Source organism: Bos taurus, chromosome 19 (assembly GCF_002263795.3).
Source record: "Bos taurus isolate L1 Dominette 01449 registration number 42190680 breed Hereford chromosome 19, ARS-UCD2.0, whole genome shotgun sequence".
Taxonomy (NCBI): Eukaryota; Metazoa; Chordata; class Mammalia; order Artiodactyla; family Bovidae; genus Bos; species Bos taurus.
The window spans coordinates 48,180,122-48,195,679 of NC_037346.1; the positions used below are offsets into that span (position 1 = coordinate 48,180,122).

Genomic DNA, 15,558 nt, shown 5'->3' on the forward strand with positions numbered 1-15,558 from the left:
TCCTTCTCCAGCAGATCCTCTGACCCAGGGATCGACCCCTCATCTCCTGTATTGGCAGGCGGATTCTTTACCACTGAGCCATCAGGGAAGCCCCAAATCAACTATACTCCAATATAAAATAAAAAGATAACAGAAATATATTCTCAAACAGATAATCTAATAAAAAATGGGCAGAAGATCTAAATAGACATTTCTCCAAAGAAGATATACAGATGACCAAAATGCACATGAAGAAGTATTCAACATTGCTAAAAAGTCTAGATAAATAATTCTGGAGAGGGTGTGGAGAAAAAGGTACCCTACTACACTATTGGTGGGAATGTAAACTGGTACAGCCACTATGGAGAAGAGGTTTCACTCCCGAAAGGGGTTACAGGCAACTATTAAGCTTCAGGACACAGTCCACCCAAGACCGCCCACATTTCTGATATCAACCGCAAGGTTAGGTTTCTCAAGGTCACTGTCTTTTTCACCCTCTTCCTCAACCCAGGAGATGGTACCACCATCCATCCAAGCCTCAAATTTGCTCAAATCAAAAGCTGAGATGTCTTTGTGAATTCTTCTTCTCCCTCATCTCTATATTCGGCCTGTCCAAAGTTCTATTAATAACATCTCCAAAACACACAACCTCTGTTTCCCCTCACCCACCCCGGTCCATATCGCAACATTTTCTTGCAATAGCTGCCTGCTTTTGCCCCTGCCCTCTCCAAACCAGTCTAGTAAAGAAGCAGTGGGTGCTGGTTTATGTAAACATTAAAAAAAATATTTTATTTATTTGTCTGTGCCAGGTCTTAGTTGCGGCACGCAGGATCTTCTATCTTCGTTGTGGCAGGATCATTAGTGGTGGCCTGTGGGATCTAGCTCCCTGACCAGAAATCAAATCTGGGTCCCCTGCCTTGAGAACATAAGATCTTAGCCAGTGGATCACGGGAGGTCTCAGTGGGTACTGTTTTAAAAATAAGAAACTAATCATATTGTTTCTCCTGCTTAAATTTCTCCAGTAATGTCCTATTGTGCTTAGAATAAAACCTAAACTTCTTTTGGTGGCCTCCAAGGCCCTGGTGATCCAGCCTCTATCTATACCTCTTCACCTTTGTCTGCTGATCTATTTTCCCTGCTGACTCTGCCCCAGTCCTTCCGGCCTCCTTCCAGCTTCTTGACCACTGAACTCACGTCTGCCTTTGGATCTTTGCTCTCTCTGGAGCTCTTGTCTCCTATCTCTTCACATGGCTCTTCCTGCTCACTTTCCCATCAAGCCTCTAATGTCCCTTCTCCAAGAGGATTTCTCCTCCTCATCCCTCTGTCCTAGTCCCTTGTACTAGGACATGATGTACTAGGACAAATACATGATGATGTATTTTCCTTGACATTATTTATCATAATTCTTAATCACTTGTTTATTGGCCTGATTTCTTTCTCTATCTCCTTCACCAGACCAAAATGCCGAGAGAGCAGGAACTCTGTCCAGATCACCACGGCTGGTCCCAGGCCTGGGCACTTGGCAGACACTCAGTGAGTGGATGAGGCCTTGGATATAGATCTTTCTTGGAATAAGATGGATTCCGAAAGGTTTCATCCATCCGTCTACCCACCCGTCCATCCATTCATTCTGTTCCTAAGTCAGAAGCTGAGCTAGCCCTGAGTAGGACATAAAGATGCACCAGCTATGCATCCTGCCTTCCGAGAGTTGATAGCTGGGGAGACAGGGGCACAGAAGCTATGATATGAGGAGACAGAAATGTCCGCCCTAAAGAAGGGAGCAGAAACTAACACAATATTATAAAGCAATTATATTCCAATAAAGATAAATAAATAAAGAAGGGAATTGACTGTGCTACGGGAGTTCGGGTGGCTGAATGGGGACTTCCAGACCAGGGAAAGGAAAGATGTGCCTTTTCAGTTGAGTCACAAAGGATGAGGGAGTTATGGGCGCAGGCAAGTGAAAGGGAAGGGCACTCTAGGAAGAAGGGACAGCCAGAGCAAATGCAGAAGCAGGACCTAGGGAGCTACCCTGTGTCAGTCTTTGGAGGGTTTGGAATCTGTTTATGGGCTTTAAAAAAAAATTATTTATTTCTGTTTGCACTGGGTCTTTGTTGCCATGTGGGCTTTTCTCTAGCTGTTGAGTGGGGCCTACTCTCTAGTTGCAGTGAGCAGGCTTCTCGTTGCGGTGGCTTCTCTTGTGGTGGAACATGGGCTCTAGGGCATGTGGGCTTCAGTAGTTGTAGCTCACGGGCTCAGTAGTCGCGGCTCCTGGGCTCTGGAGCACAGGTTCAGTAGTCGTGGGAGCATGGGCTTAGTTGCCTCGTGGCATGTGGGATCTTCCTGGAGCAGGGATTGAACCCATGTCTCCTGCATTGACTGGGGGATTCTTTACCATTGAGCCACCAGGGAATCCCTGTTTATGGGCCTTGGGGAAGTGGGCTGGGCAGCTAGGCCAGGGCCTTGAAGACCGCATCTGGGAGTCTGGACTTCATCTCCCTGGTTTGGAAAGCCCTCCCAGGGGTGCTGGGTTGCTTACATTGGCCAGTGTGTAGGTGCCCCCTGCTCATCCTAAGAGTGTGTCTAGAACAGAATGACAAGCTGTGCTGTTTGCAGTGGCCCCAGTGGAGAATGAAAAGACATCTGGGGTGTACGCACGGCGACTTTCTGGCAGGGACAAGCACTGATAATGTCCCATGTCAGTGGGTTGGGTGTCTTGCAGGCAGATCACCACATGGCCCCTCAAGTCCAGCCTGGAGTAAAGGGAGCCATGTGACAGCTCAAATCCTCCTTCCACCAGCCACAGGATCAGTCTCTGGCCTCAGAGATGGGGTGTTTGAGGGCCTGGAGGAACCTCTTCTCATGGGAAAATTTTTAATATTTATTTTAATTTTTTTTTTGGCTGTGCCAGGTCTTAGTTGCAGCACTCGGCCTCTCTGATCTTTGTTGCTGCTTTAGTTGCAGCATGTGGGATCTAGTTCCCTGACCAGGGATCGAACCTGTGTCCCCTGCATTGGGAGTGTGGAGTCTTAGCCACTGGACCATCAGGCAGTGCCCCTCCCCTCCACTCTCCCCCCACCCCCACCACTGAATTTAAGAATGTTAGATTTGCAAGGACCAGAGACATGGAGTCCAACTCCCTCATTCTGCAGATGGGGAAACAGGCCTTGAAAGGAGCAGTAACTCCCTACTCCCCAGACCACACATTTATTCCTTTAACAAACATTTCCTAAGCATCCACTCTATGCGGGGCTCTGTTTGGGGAGTCAGGGATACAGGAGTGGCGAAGTCCCTGTCCTCACTGAGCTTGCATTCCCGAGGGAGAAGGCAGATAATAAATAGGGAAGCAAATAAGATAATTTTAGAGAATGATAAATGAAAGGCTCAGCCAAGACTAAAACCCTGTTCCATGGGCACCAGAACTCAGTTAGGAAGTGAGAAGCTCCGTCGGAAACTGCGTCAAAACGGAAGTTTCGGCGGAAGTCGGAGTTAAAGTTTTGGAAATCTGGAGGCAAGGGGTGTGAAAGGAAGGGTCCGGAGTCAGGGAGCCAGGTTAGGGCCAGCTGTCCCTGGGCAGGGAGCCGAGGGGGAGGACGCTGGAGGGTGAGGCAGCTCTTCTCTGGGGCGGGTCCAGCCCGGCATTGTCTCCCTCTGTGGGGCTGCCAGATCGGAACACCCAATTCCAGATATAGTCTGACCGCAAAGAGACAGGCCTTTTCTCCTTGGCCTGGCCACCCATTGTGTTCATTCATCCCAAGATGGCATTTACATTTGCAGCAGCCCACCTACAAGGGGAGTTTACAGACACCCCCGGAGTTTTCATCATGAACTGTGGCCATATCAGAGTTTCACCATCCTGTAATTATGCAACTGACTTTTCTCCTTTAAATCCAAGTGGAGCTCAACAAAGTATTAGCAAATCAAATCCAACAGCATATAAAAAGGACTATACTCTACAACCAAAGGGGATTTACCCCAGGTATGCAGCACAGATTCAACACTAGAAAATCAGTTAATTTTTATAATTATTTATTCATTTGGCTCTGCTGGGTTTTAGTTGCAGAATGCCAGATCTTTTTTTTTTTAGTTGTGGCATGTGGGTTCTAGTTCCCTGACCAGGGATGGAACTGGGCTGCCTGCATTGGGAGCACAGTGTCTAAGAAAATTAGCACAGGAAAGTTCCGAAAATCAATGTTAATCTGTCATATCAACAGGCTGAATAAAAATCCTTTACTTTGCCAACAAAGGTTTGTCTAGTCAAGGCTATGGTTTTTCCTGTGGTCATGTACGGATGTGAGAGTTGGACTGTGAAGAAGGCTGAGCGCCGAAGAATTAATGCTTTTGAACTGTGGTGGTTGGAGAAGACTCTTGAGAGTCCCTTGGACTGCAAGGAGATCCAACCAGTCCATTCTGCAGGAGATCAGCCCTGGGATTTCTTTGGAAGGAATGATGCTAAAGCTGAAACTCCAGTACTTTGGCCACCTCATGCGAAGAGTTGACTCATTGGAAAAGACTCTGATGCTGGGAGGGATTGGGGGCAAGAGGAGAGGGGGATGACGGAGGATGAGATGGCTGGATGGCATCACTGACTCGATGGACGTGAGTGAGTCTGAGTGAACTCCGGGAGTTGGTGATGGACAGGGAGGCCTGGCGTGCTGCGATTCATGGGGTCGCAAAGAGTCGGACATGACTGAGCGACTGATCTGATCTGATGGTCATATCAATGAATATAGAAAATGAATTTGACAAAATCCAACACCCATTCATGATAAATGCTCTCAGCAAACTAGGAATAGAAGAGAACTTCCTCAACCTGATAGAGAACATTTTCCTAAAAAATCCTACAGCTGACATAGTACTTAATGGTGAGAAACTGGAACTTTTCCTACTAAGATCAGGAACAAAGCAAGGATGTCACCTCTCTCCACTCCTTTTCAATATCATACTGAAGTTCTAGCTAATGCAATAAGACAAGAAAAGGAAATGAAAGTTACACTGATCAGGAAGGAAGAAATAAAATTGTCTTTGTTAACAGGTGACATGATTGTCTTTGTACAAAACCCAAAAGAATCGGCCAAAAACAAACAAACAAACCCCCTCTTGGAACTAATAATGATTATAGCAGAGTTTCAGGATGTAAGGTTAATATAAATTCAGGTGGTGTTATTCAGTCACTAAGTCACATCCGACTCTTTTGTGACCCCATGGACTGTAGGGCCACCAGGCTCATCTGTCCATGAGATTTCCCAGGCAAGAATACTGGAATGGGTTGCAATTTCCTTCTCCAAGCGATCTTCCTGACCCAGGGATTGAACCCATGTCTCCTGCATTGGCAGGAGGATTCTTTACCACTCAGCCACCTGGGAAGCCCAAATTCGGTGTAGGATTTTCCATCTACCTCCACTTAAGTGCCCCTCATTCATTGCACCTCTTGACCTGCAATCTTCTGTAAAATCTTGATTCTCCCCACTCAGTTCAAGACCAATCCCTCACAGTTGAGTGCCTATGATCCTAATTGTCCCAAATTACTGGCCAAACAAAACTCATGACAGACATCCCCACTTCCTGCCACTATATGATTCTAGAACCTTCTCTCTTGGGACACCAAGCTTCCAATGAGGGTCCTTCAAACCACCTCGCTGCACTGAATTGGCCTGAAACCCCTCAAGGAGCCTCAGCCATGCCCTGCCAGCTTGGTAACAGTTGCTGTGGGAAACCTCCGGAAGACTGAGAATGGATGAGACCTGCCCCTCACAGCCTTCCCGTTCACTCTAGGGCACATTTCCCAGGATGCAGAGATGGTGGATGACTTGCTGGCCTTGCTCAGTCACCATCTTTCTTGCCAACCAAACATGCCCTTCATCTCTAGTAAAGCCGCAGTCCAGGCTCAGGCTGTTTCTCTCTGGATTGAGAGCAAAATTACCCAGCTGCTGCTGTTGCTGCTGCTAAGTCACTTCAGTCGTATCCAACTCTGTGCGACCCCATAGATGGCAGCCCACCAGGCTCCCCCGTCCCTGGGATTCTCCAGGCAAGAACACTGGAGTGGGTTGCCATTTTCTTCTCCAAGGCATGAAAGTGAAAAGTGAAAGTGAAGTCGCTAAGTCGTGTCCGACTCTTCACAACCCGTGGACTGTAGCCTACCAGGCTCCTCCGCCCATGGGATTTTCCAGGCAAGAGTATTGCAGTGGGTTGCCATTGCCTTCTCCAAAATTACCCAGAGCTGCAGCCAGTCCTCAAGCTTCACCTACAGTGAGGGCTCAGACTCAGGACTTTCTGGGAGGCTGAAGCAGATCAAACTTTCTCTGTCCTGGCCAAAGACAGCACCGGGCATCCTGGTGGCCTACTTCCCAAATTCCTGCATTTCTGCTGTGGCCCAGCACCAAGAATGCAAAATGGATCCCTACTTCCCGTCCCCCTAGTTGTAAATCTCAAATCATAGCTTTTTCTCAGCTGGGGCAGGCTGGGGGTAGGGACGGGAAGGGGGTAGCTGTGTTGTTTCTCTGCCAGCACTTAGAGCCTCAGCCTTGGCAGGCCAGGGGCCTGGAGGAAGTCACTCCAGATGGCCCTCCCCTCTGGTCTGACACTCTCTGTGGAGGAAATCTGCTCCAAGAGGTCTTAGAGGGCAGCCTGGAGCCTAATGCAGAAACCTCTGGATACTCAGGAGCTATGAGAGTTCTGGAACCTTCAGGGTCACACGGTGGGGGGATGGGGAGGGATTACCCTGGACAAGGAGTGAGCTAACGCTGATGACACTTTCCAGTTGGGGCTCACTGGGTTGAAATAAGCCTCCCTTTGATTTAACCAGCCTGATGATTTGTCCTGCCTATGGGGAAAGAATGATCGTAGTGTGGCCACATTTATTTTCCACTTACTGTTTGCCTCGAGATGGGTTCCCAGGAATGGGTTTTCCCTCCCAAGTGAAGTGAAAGTCGCTCAATTGTGTCTGACTCTTTGCGACCCCATGAAGTCCATGGAATTCTCCAGGCCAAATTCTGGAGAGGGTCGTCTTTCCCTTCTCCAGGGGACCTTCCCAACCCAGGGATCAAACCCAGGGCTCCAGCATTGCAGGCGGGTTCTTTACTAGCTGAGTCAAAAGGGAAGCCCAAGAATACTGCAGTGGGTAGCCTATCCCTTCTCCAGCAGATCTTCCCAACCAAGGAATCAAACCAGGGTCTCCTGTATATGAGGGAAGCCCCTCCTCTCCTATGACTGAGCCTTAAATCAAAGGAATTGATCTTATCTCAAGGTGTAAATTCCAGGCCTCATCAGCATCAGCTCGGGGAAGATTCTATTAGGAGTGGGAGTGGGTTGGTTCCTCTGACCCTCAAACCTCAGTACATTCACCTGTCATCCTGACATGTGTGGGCCTGAGAGATGGAGGCCCAATATATTTCACTGAAGTATAGTTGACTTAGTGTTTCAGATGCCCAGCAGGGTGATTCAGTTATAATATACACCTATCATTTCCCAGATTATTTTCCGTTATAGGTTTTTACAAGATATTGACTATAGTTCCCTGTGCTAGACAGTAAAGCTTTGTTGCTTGTTGTATATCTATTTTTTAAAATTAGAAATCTAGCACTGAGAATTATTTCTTGATCGAGAGCAGCCATCCGTACGTTCATTTGGTGTTTAACGCATGCCAGGCCCTGTTTCAAGTGCTTCGCATTCATCATCCCAGCGACTGAGTGGTGCAGCCAGGATTCGAATGTGGCTCTCGGAGGGGCCAAATCCACGTGCCTGCTACCACAAACACAGCGTCCCTCTGGCTCGCCCAGTGGGGGATGGTGCTCAGCCGGCTGCCCTCCCCCAGCCTGGGGCATGCCCAGGTTGCAGTCCCCTCCAGTTTCCCCCTAGGCTGGCCTGAGCCTCACCTGTCTGTCCTCTTCAAAGGACAGACCAGAGTCCTCGGGCCAAGCCCCTGAAAGGCGTGGGCTCGGGTGGGTGTCTGGCAAGCCCTGGCAGGCCCCAGGCTCAGGCTTCCTGGGGCCTCGAGTTGGGAGTTGGGAGTGGTGGGGATTAAGGGCCCCCACCTGTAGTTTGGTAAAGAGCCTTTGTCAAGGTCTGGTTTTTCATTTGCACCAATCAACTCTAAAATACCCTCCCAACTTCCTCAGCAGCCAGCTTGCTCCTACACAAACACACCCAACACACCCAACACACACACACACACACACACACACACACACACACACACACACTCGCTCACTCCCTCGTTGCTTCTATGAGTCATTTCCCAGCTGCTCCAAGGGGTGGGGAGGCTAATTAGTTCCATCCAAGCCTGGGGCTTCCTGCCCTCTGCTAGCTCTCTCAAAGGTGCTCCCAAGTATGGTGATGGGGGCTCCATGGATGGTCCCCCTCCAAATTGTGTGTGCACAGCCTCATCTACACACATATCCACAGTCACCTTGCCCATCCTCAGGCAGACTCACCCCTGCACACAGGGCTGCCTCCCCTCACCCTGCGGGCTCCCACCTAGGTCAGCCCCTGGAGCTGCCAGCCTCTGTTCTTCTCTCTGCCACGCACTCTCCGCACTCCCAGACCATGGCTGCCAGGCCTTTTTCCTGCCTTAGGTCTACCCAGAGGGTGAGAAGAGGATGGTTCGAAACTGATTCTGAGCCTGGAGAGTTCCAGGGCCAATCTGGCCCCGCTTCCCTCCATCAACCCCTAACCATCTGGGTAGCATGGGCTTTGACCCTTTTCACCCCACACATGGGCTCTAGGTCCCTGCTGGGCTCAGGGAATTGGATGAGGAGCGCTTGGAAGAGCAGCCCGCAGAACCTGAGCCTATAACCTAAACCCCCAAGGGGTGTCCCGCCCCTTTATCAGCTTGGCTTCGCCACTCAGAGAATTTGGTTCAACCCCAGAAACTGCTCCAGGGATGTTTTCTCACCAGTGACCCTGTGGAAGATCCTTCTCCCAAATTAGGCCAATCAAGAACTTAACAAGCCTCAAAAAAGATAAGAGTCACCTGCAGCTCTTACTAAAATGGGAGGCTGGGGTAGGGGGAAGCTCGGCTTTGTCCTTTACTCTCACAGCGCTTAAGGCAATACCTGTAAACCACATACTCTCATCAGGGGAGCTCTGCTGTCGGTATGATAAAAGCCTCTCTTGGTAGGAAAAAACCCACCTCCTCCCAGGTATGTAGGGTACCCAGAGCTGGACGGGGTCTAATGCTTCCTACCAGGCACCCCCAACTTATAGCTTCTTCTCCCCTTCTGTTACTCCCAGCCCTCCAACAACGAGACATTTATTTCAGAGTCATAACCTGATAACAAGCGCAATTATGAATTCCTGGTTAACACTTATATACTTGCCAAGCACTATGCTGGGCATTTCACATGCAGTGAGCTCATGTAATCCTGACATGATCCTATTGTTATTATTCCATTTGGCAGATGAGGAAACGGAGGCACAGAGAGGATAAGGAAGTTGCCAGGTGTTATTTATGTAGTAAATTGGGGCTGGAAACCTGACCCCTGGGGCTCTCGGAAGAGACCCTGGCTCTGAACCACTAAGGTATATCATCACCCCAGTGTCTAAACTGGGCCATGACCTTCTAGCCCCTGGGGGTGGAGGAGGGGCTGGCACCTGGTTTCACAAACCAGTTCAAAAACAGAGCGGGGTCTGGTGACTCTTGTGGGTTTTGCACTGTGCATTTCTGCTAGGCCTCCCAGCAGAGGGCAGGGAGGCCTGCAGGGGGCAGGGGGCAGCCTGCCCTTTGAGGGGCACCACGGCTCCCCTGCCATCCCCACTGCCCAGTGGGCTCCTTGAGCCCCTCCCACTCCTCTGGCTGTCCCATGCCCTGCCGCCCCTCCCGCCACACACACACACAAGGGCTGTTGACTGAAAACTGCAGGGAATAAAAATAGCTGTGCTGACGAGGCAGAATGGGGGCCAGAGTACATGAAAGGCCTGGGGCTGGGGTGGTGGAGGCGGAGAGACCCTGGGATTCCCCAGCCCCATGAACGCCTTCCAATGGCGCCGTGGGGAGTCCGGGCCTGTTCCTGCCTCCGCAGAGTTGGGGACCCCTAGGGATGCAACCGGGGACCCACTGCCCCCAGGGTCTCGGGGGAGAGCTCTGCCCCAGGGAGTAGGGGCCGTGGCTACTGTGGACAGAGCCCTGGCCCCTCACAAGCCGTGTGCCCCAGGTAAGTGACAGGGCCCTCTGAACCTGAGCCTTCCCTCTAAGAGGACTCGAGGGACAGAGGCCTGTGTAATGTGGACTGGGGCTGCTGACGCCCCCTCCTCCTCCCCCGCCTTCTCTCTACCTGCTCCCCGAGGCCCCTGGGCTCAGATCTTTCATGTCCCTTCTGTGCATCTCTCCTATCACCTGGAGAGAGTGAGCCTTCCCACTCTGGTCTGGAGGGTCCAATCCCTTCTCTCCTCTCTGCCTTGCCTCCCCTGGGAGCCTTCTCTAAACCCACCCCTTCCTGCCATCAACCACACTTTTCTCTGTTCTGGTGGACAGAGTTGCCCCCAAAGGCAGGGACTTTGTCAGGATCACCTCCAGCATCTGGCCAGGAGTTCAATGCCTTCAGCATCAGCTTCAGGGCTTCTCCTCCTTTGGGCCTGGGTGGGTCAGGGCAGGGAAGCTGGCTTGGCAGACTTTGACACTCAGGCCAGTCTTAGAGCTGGAGGCGACCCTGAGTCCTGAGCCTCCACCCTATGCGGGTCCCGATGCAAAAATGACAAGGAAGCCAGGCAGGGATGGGACCACCTAGGAAGGACCCTTAAGTACCTTCCGTAAACCCCTCCCATCCCCTGAGAGCTGCCAGGCATGAAGATGGGGGTGGGCCTTGGGTTATGTCTGGGCCTCTGCATCATCCCACACAGGGAGCGTGGCTCCAAATCCTAGTGCAGTGGCTATAATCATCCACACCACTGGCCATGAGCAGGGGACTAGGGATGTCCCTGGAAGAAGCTGGAGGGTTCTGGGAGAACCAGCCCTCTGACACCTGCCCCCAACCCCAGCTCTGCACACCTGGGTTCAGTCACTGCCACCGCAGACGAGAGACAACAACGCTCACCTCTGGTTCCGCCCCAACTTCTGTCAGCCTCCTCCCCTCTCCAGACTAGACAGACACGGAAACTGGTCTCTAGCTGCCCTCCCCGAGCTGGCTCATCTTTAGGGGCCGAATTAAATGGCCTTCAAGCCTTCCCAGGTGGCTCAGCGGTAAAGTACCTGCCTCCAATGTAGGAGATAGAGGAGACGCAGGTTTGATCCCTGGGTTGGGAAGAGCCCCTGGAGGAAGGCGTCGCAACCTATTCTAGTATTCTTGCCTGGAGAATCCCATGGACAGAGGAACCTGGTGGGCTACAGTCCATGTGGTCGAAAAGAGTCGGACAAGACTGAGCAACAATTACATCATGTCAAGGCTCCCCTGGGCTCTAGCCTTCCTGGGCTCTGGGGCAGACGCCTGCAGCGGGCAGTATAAATCGGAGGCGGACCTGTCTAGTCTCCACCTGGAAAGCCATCTCCCCACAGGGGGGTGTCACAAGCTCTCATCAGGACCTGGCCCCCTGCCCTGACCCCATGCCCTGAGCAGGGTGAGGGGCATTGGGACACAGTACTTAACGGGGCACAGTGGGAAGGGGCTCAGGCCCCCCTGCCCCTACCAGTACATTCTTGGAAGCCTCCCATCCCACCCCCCTCCCCAGGCCTTCTAGATGCGGCATCTTCAATCTTTTGAGCAAACTCCTCCAACACACACAAAACAAACCTCCCTTCAGCTCCATGAGCTTCCAAAAACACTTTCTCCCATCTCTGCTCAGACCGTCAGGCCTTCTCGGCCAGCCCCTGCCCACGCTCCCTCCCAGGGTCCTGGGTGCCCAGCTCTGCCAGCGAAGGCGGGGGGCTGTGCTCTGCCCTGGCACCACACCCCTGCCCCCCCGACCTCCAGCCCCCTCACCCCAGCTCCAGTCTCCTTCTGAGTCCCCCAGAGACCCTTCAGTGCGCGGCCCCATGTGGGATGCCCCTCACCCTGGACTTTCTGGCTCCCTGTCCCCACACCCCCTCCACTAAGAGGAGCTGCTCCTCTGCCCACCTCCTCCTCGGTTTCTCCAGGAGAGGAGCCCCAGTGTGCCCCTGGGCAGGGAGAGGCAGGGGCAGTGGGCAGAGCCTGGCTGGCCTCTCAGCCCGAGATGTGTCCTCTGCTGGCATCTCGCAGATTCCTGTTCCAGCAGAGCAAAGGAGCCGCCGCCACCCCCCAGCCGGCCTCCGGCTCTCCTCCCTGCCGCCAGCCCTGCCTTCTGGGCCACTGCGATCAGGCCGAGCCGAGTCACTGCTCTGGGCCCTCCACCCTCCTCCCCTGAGAAACTCAGTCCTGTCTCTGTCCCTTGGGTCATCCCGTCCAGAGCCGAGCCTTAGCGCCTGGGCCGTCTGTGATCAGGACGACGACCCTGGCTGAGGGCAGGGCCAGCTGGCCAGACAGGGGCACAGGCCGACGGGGAGAGGCAAGCACAGGGATCCGGCCAGGGTCATGGCACAAGGACCTCAGGCAGGGTGGCCGCGGAGCGGGGCCCGGCGTGGGCAGGAGGACGGTGGTGCCCGGAGCAAAGTGGTGACTTCCTCGGAGCCAGGCTGGGCTGGGGGCCAGGGCTCCAGGCCCCTGGGGTGGCCTGCCCTCGGGGTGCCCGGCCCAGCGGGGCTCAGGGCGGGGGCGCGGTACTCACTGTTGGACGGGAGCAGACGAGCCTGGAGCGGCGTGCCCACCTCGGGCTGGGGCTGGGACTCTGGGGGACTTGGCCGGGGGGCCGGCCGGCGGGGACAGCTGCTGCCGCTGATGTCACAGGGTCATGAGTGAAACCTGAGGACCCGGCCAATCTTCAGGTGGGAGCCTGGGCCGCGCTTGCCTCACGGGTGCCCGGGGCTCGGCTTGGGACTGCCTGGGCTGGGGGGCCGCTGACCCGGAGCGTGACACACTCAACACGTTCGTCCACTCTCTCTCACACACACGCACGCACACACGCCCACTGGGGCATGCGTCTGAGGCCACAAGGCTCATTCTCACACAGGACTCTCCTTTCACACTCGTTCCCAGAAGCACTCCCAGGGCACACACTGGCTGGCACACTCTACACACTCACGGCTGCGTTCCCCGCTGCCCACTGTCACACTCATACATGCTCAGCCGGACATGTAAACTATACCCTTCACACAGTCACAAATGCTTCCGCTGCGTGTCACACTTATTCAAATGCATACCTGCTACTCACATAGACATGCTCCCACACTCACAGCAGGCTTGTGCACAAATGTGCATTATTACACGCATGCAGCCACATGCACTCTCCTGCCCAGGTGAGCACAGATGTTGCATATCCCAGACACTACAGTTGTATCAAGTGTGTACACACACCACTGTCATGCCCATGCATTTGGGCATTTCAGGCATGTTATTTATATCCGGATGCTTGTCTGTGCCCACATAACATGCTTCCATTCCCATGTACATAGGGCCACCTATATGTACCTATGGTCATTATATTTTTTTAAAAATATTGATTTTATTTATTTGATTGCACAGGATCTCAGCTGTGGCATGTGGGGTCTAGTTTCCTGGGCAGGGATCGAACCTGGGCGCCTTGCATTTCCCAATGTGCAGAGCATTTTGCCCCTGGGCCACCAGGCAAGTCCCTGGTCACTAGGTTTTTATCAAGTGTACGTCTGTCTGTATGCCCACACCCACATCTCACGCCCATGAGCTCCTCCCCCCAGCACAGCTGTCTAGCTGGACCACACAGCAGTCTTGAGGGTCATTTCTCTACCAACACTCCCCCACCCCACTGACTAGACATCTGTCCCTCGGAAGTTGGGGGGGGGAGGGACGAGGGTAGTTTAGCCCCCCTCCCCCACTTCCACTCTGGGGCTGTGGTGACCTCTAGTGGAGGTGTCTAGAAATGACCCATTTCTTGTTGCTCATTAGCTCCTGCCCCGGGGGCAAACAAGAGAATCTCAGTGAATCCAGAGTAACTGTCCCCCAAAACGTCCCCCATTCTCCCATACCCCTCACTGCCACTGACTTTTCTGGCAGCCAGAGCTCTGTCTAAGCTGAGACCAGGCCAGAGTGACCTTTGCAAGGGGCATAGGGAAGCCTGGGGAGCTGTCACCCTCGGTCTAGGGGGCTGGCCCCATGGCGCCTCTCCTCCCAGGGGCTCTCTGTGGTTCCAGCTTCAGCATAGTCCAGCCCCTCCCTGGGGGCCAGGCCTGGCTGTGGTCTGAGAACTTCCTGCTCTGCCCAGACTTCGAACATCTCCTCCCAGTGAGTCATTCACACTCTCAGAGGGTGGAAGTCTTGGTGTTTTCGCTGTAAGGTTCTTTATCCTGCTTTGCTCACTGACCTAACAACCATTTTCCATGTGGTTGTATTGCTAATGTAGTCCAGCGTCTGCTGGCTCCGACTTCTTCTTTGCTTCTTCTGGCATTCAGAGAAAACATGAGATTTTATCTCACATCCTTCGCAAGTTGTCTCCCTGAAACTGCTCCTCAGGGGTTTCTCTCATCACTCCCAGTCCTGATGCAGCTTCAATTTGCTTTGCTGCTGGCCACCGTCTGGAATTCCTGGTCAGTGTTCCCTTGATAGCACACTGCTCCCTGTCCGTGGGCACTGAAGGCGAGGTGGTGGGAGGCAGCTGTCATTCCCAATTATGGCTCTGCCCTTTAGGTCTCTGCCTTGCCACTGCCCAAAGCTCTATGGAGTCAGACTTTCTTTAACGAGGAATTGAAGTTATTAAGGGAATTATAGTACATAAGGCGGCAGGGTTGTATGCATTCGGTTGTATGGGTTGTGCACTGCACAATTCTGAGAACCAATCACATCTATAGTCATTATAGATTAGAATATTTAAGATGACAGTTTTCTAGCAGATGGTGGCAAAATATCTCGAGGAAGGGGCTAATTTTTCTGATTTGCACAAGGTTCCATTTGGATTAGGGATGGGGCTCATGGGAAAACAAAAGTTGTGTGTTAAATATGACTTTTTTCCACAGCCCTAGGGGAATGCATACCTCTCTATTGATAACAATATTCTTCCTTTCTTTGGGGAACTGCTCCTTCCCTACTCCAAATATGTGATTCTGGCTGAGCTGCTGATTACAGGACAGCCACCTTGCCCTGGCCACAGAGATGGACATTGTCACCTAGGGCTGGCCAATCCTCTTGGCCACAGTGGTTGGTCCAAAAGCTGGATATGTGACTCGATAGGGTCAATCAAAGGTCCATATAGTCAAAGCTATGGTTTTTCCAGTAGTCATGTAGGGATGTGTGAGTTGGACCGTAAAGAAGGCTGAGCGCTGAAGAATTGATGTTTTCGAACTGTAGTGTTGGAGAAGACTCTTGACAGTCCTTTGGACTGCAAGGAGATCAAACCAGTCAATCCTAAAGGAAATCAACCCTGAATATTCACTGAAAGGACTGATGCTGAAGCTGAAGCTCCAGTACTTTGGCCACCTGATGAGAAGAGCTGACTCATTGGAAAAGACCCTGATGCTAAGACAGGTTGAGGGCAGGAGGAAAAGGAGATAACAGAGAACAAGATGGTTGGATGGCATCACCGACTCAATGGTGGTGAGCAAGC

At 52.4% G+C, this 15,558-nt stretch overlaps 1 protein-coding gene across 2 annotated transcripts in view; it reads right to left on the reverse strand.

Moving 5' to 3' along the window:
* The window catches only part of SCN4A (sodium voltage-gated channel alpha subunit 4), a 52,822-nt gene extending 40,106 nt beyond the window's left edge, over nucleotides 1–12,716 (reverse strand). For both annotated transcript variants that reach the window (XM_005220988.5, XM_003587460.6), the window contains exon 1: nucleotides 12,655–12,716. The gene's annotated coding sequence lies outside the window, so the exon portion shown is untranslated. The remainder of the gene's footprint in view (nucleotides 1–12,654) is intronic.
* Between the last annotated feature and the right edge of the window lie 2,842 nt (nucleotides 12,717–15,558).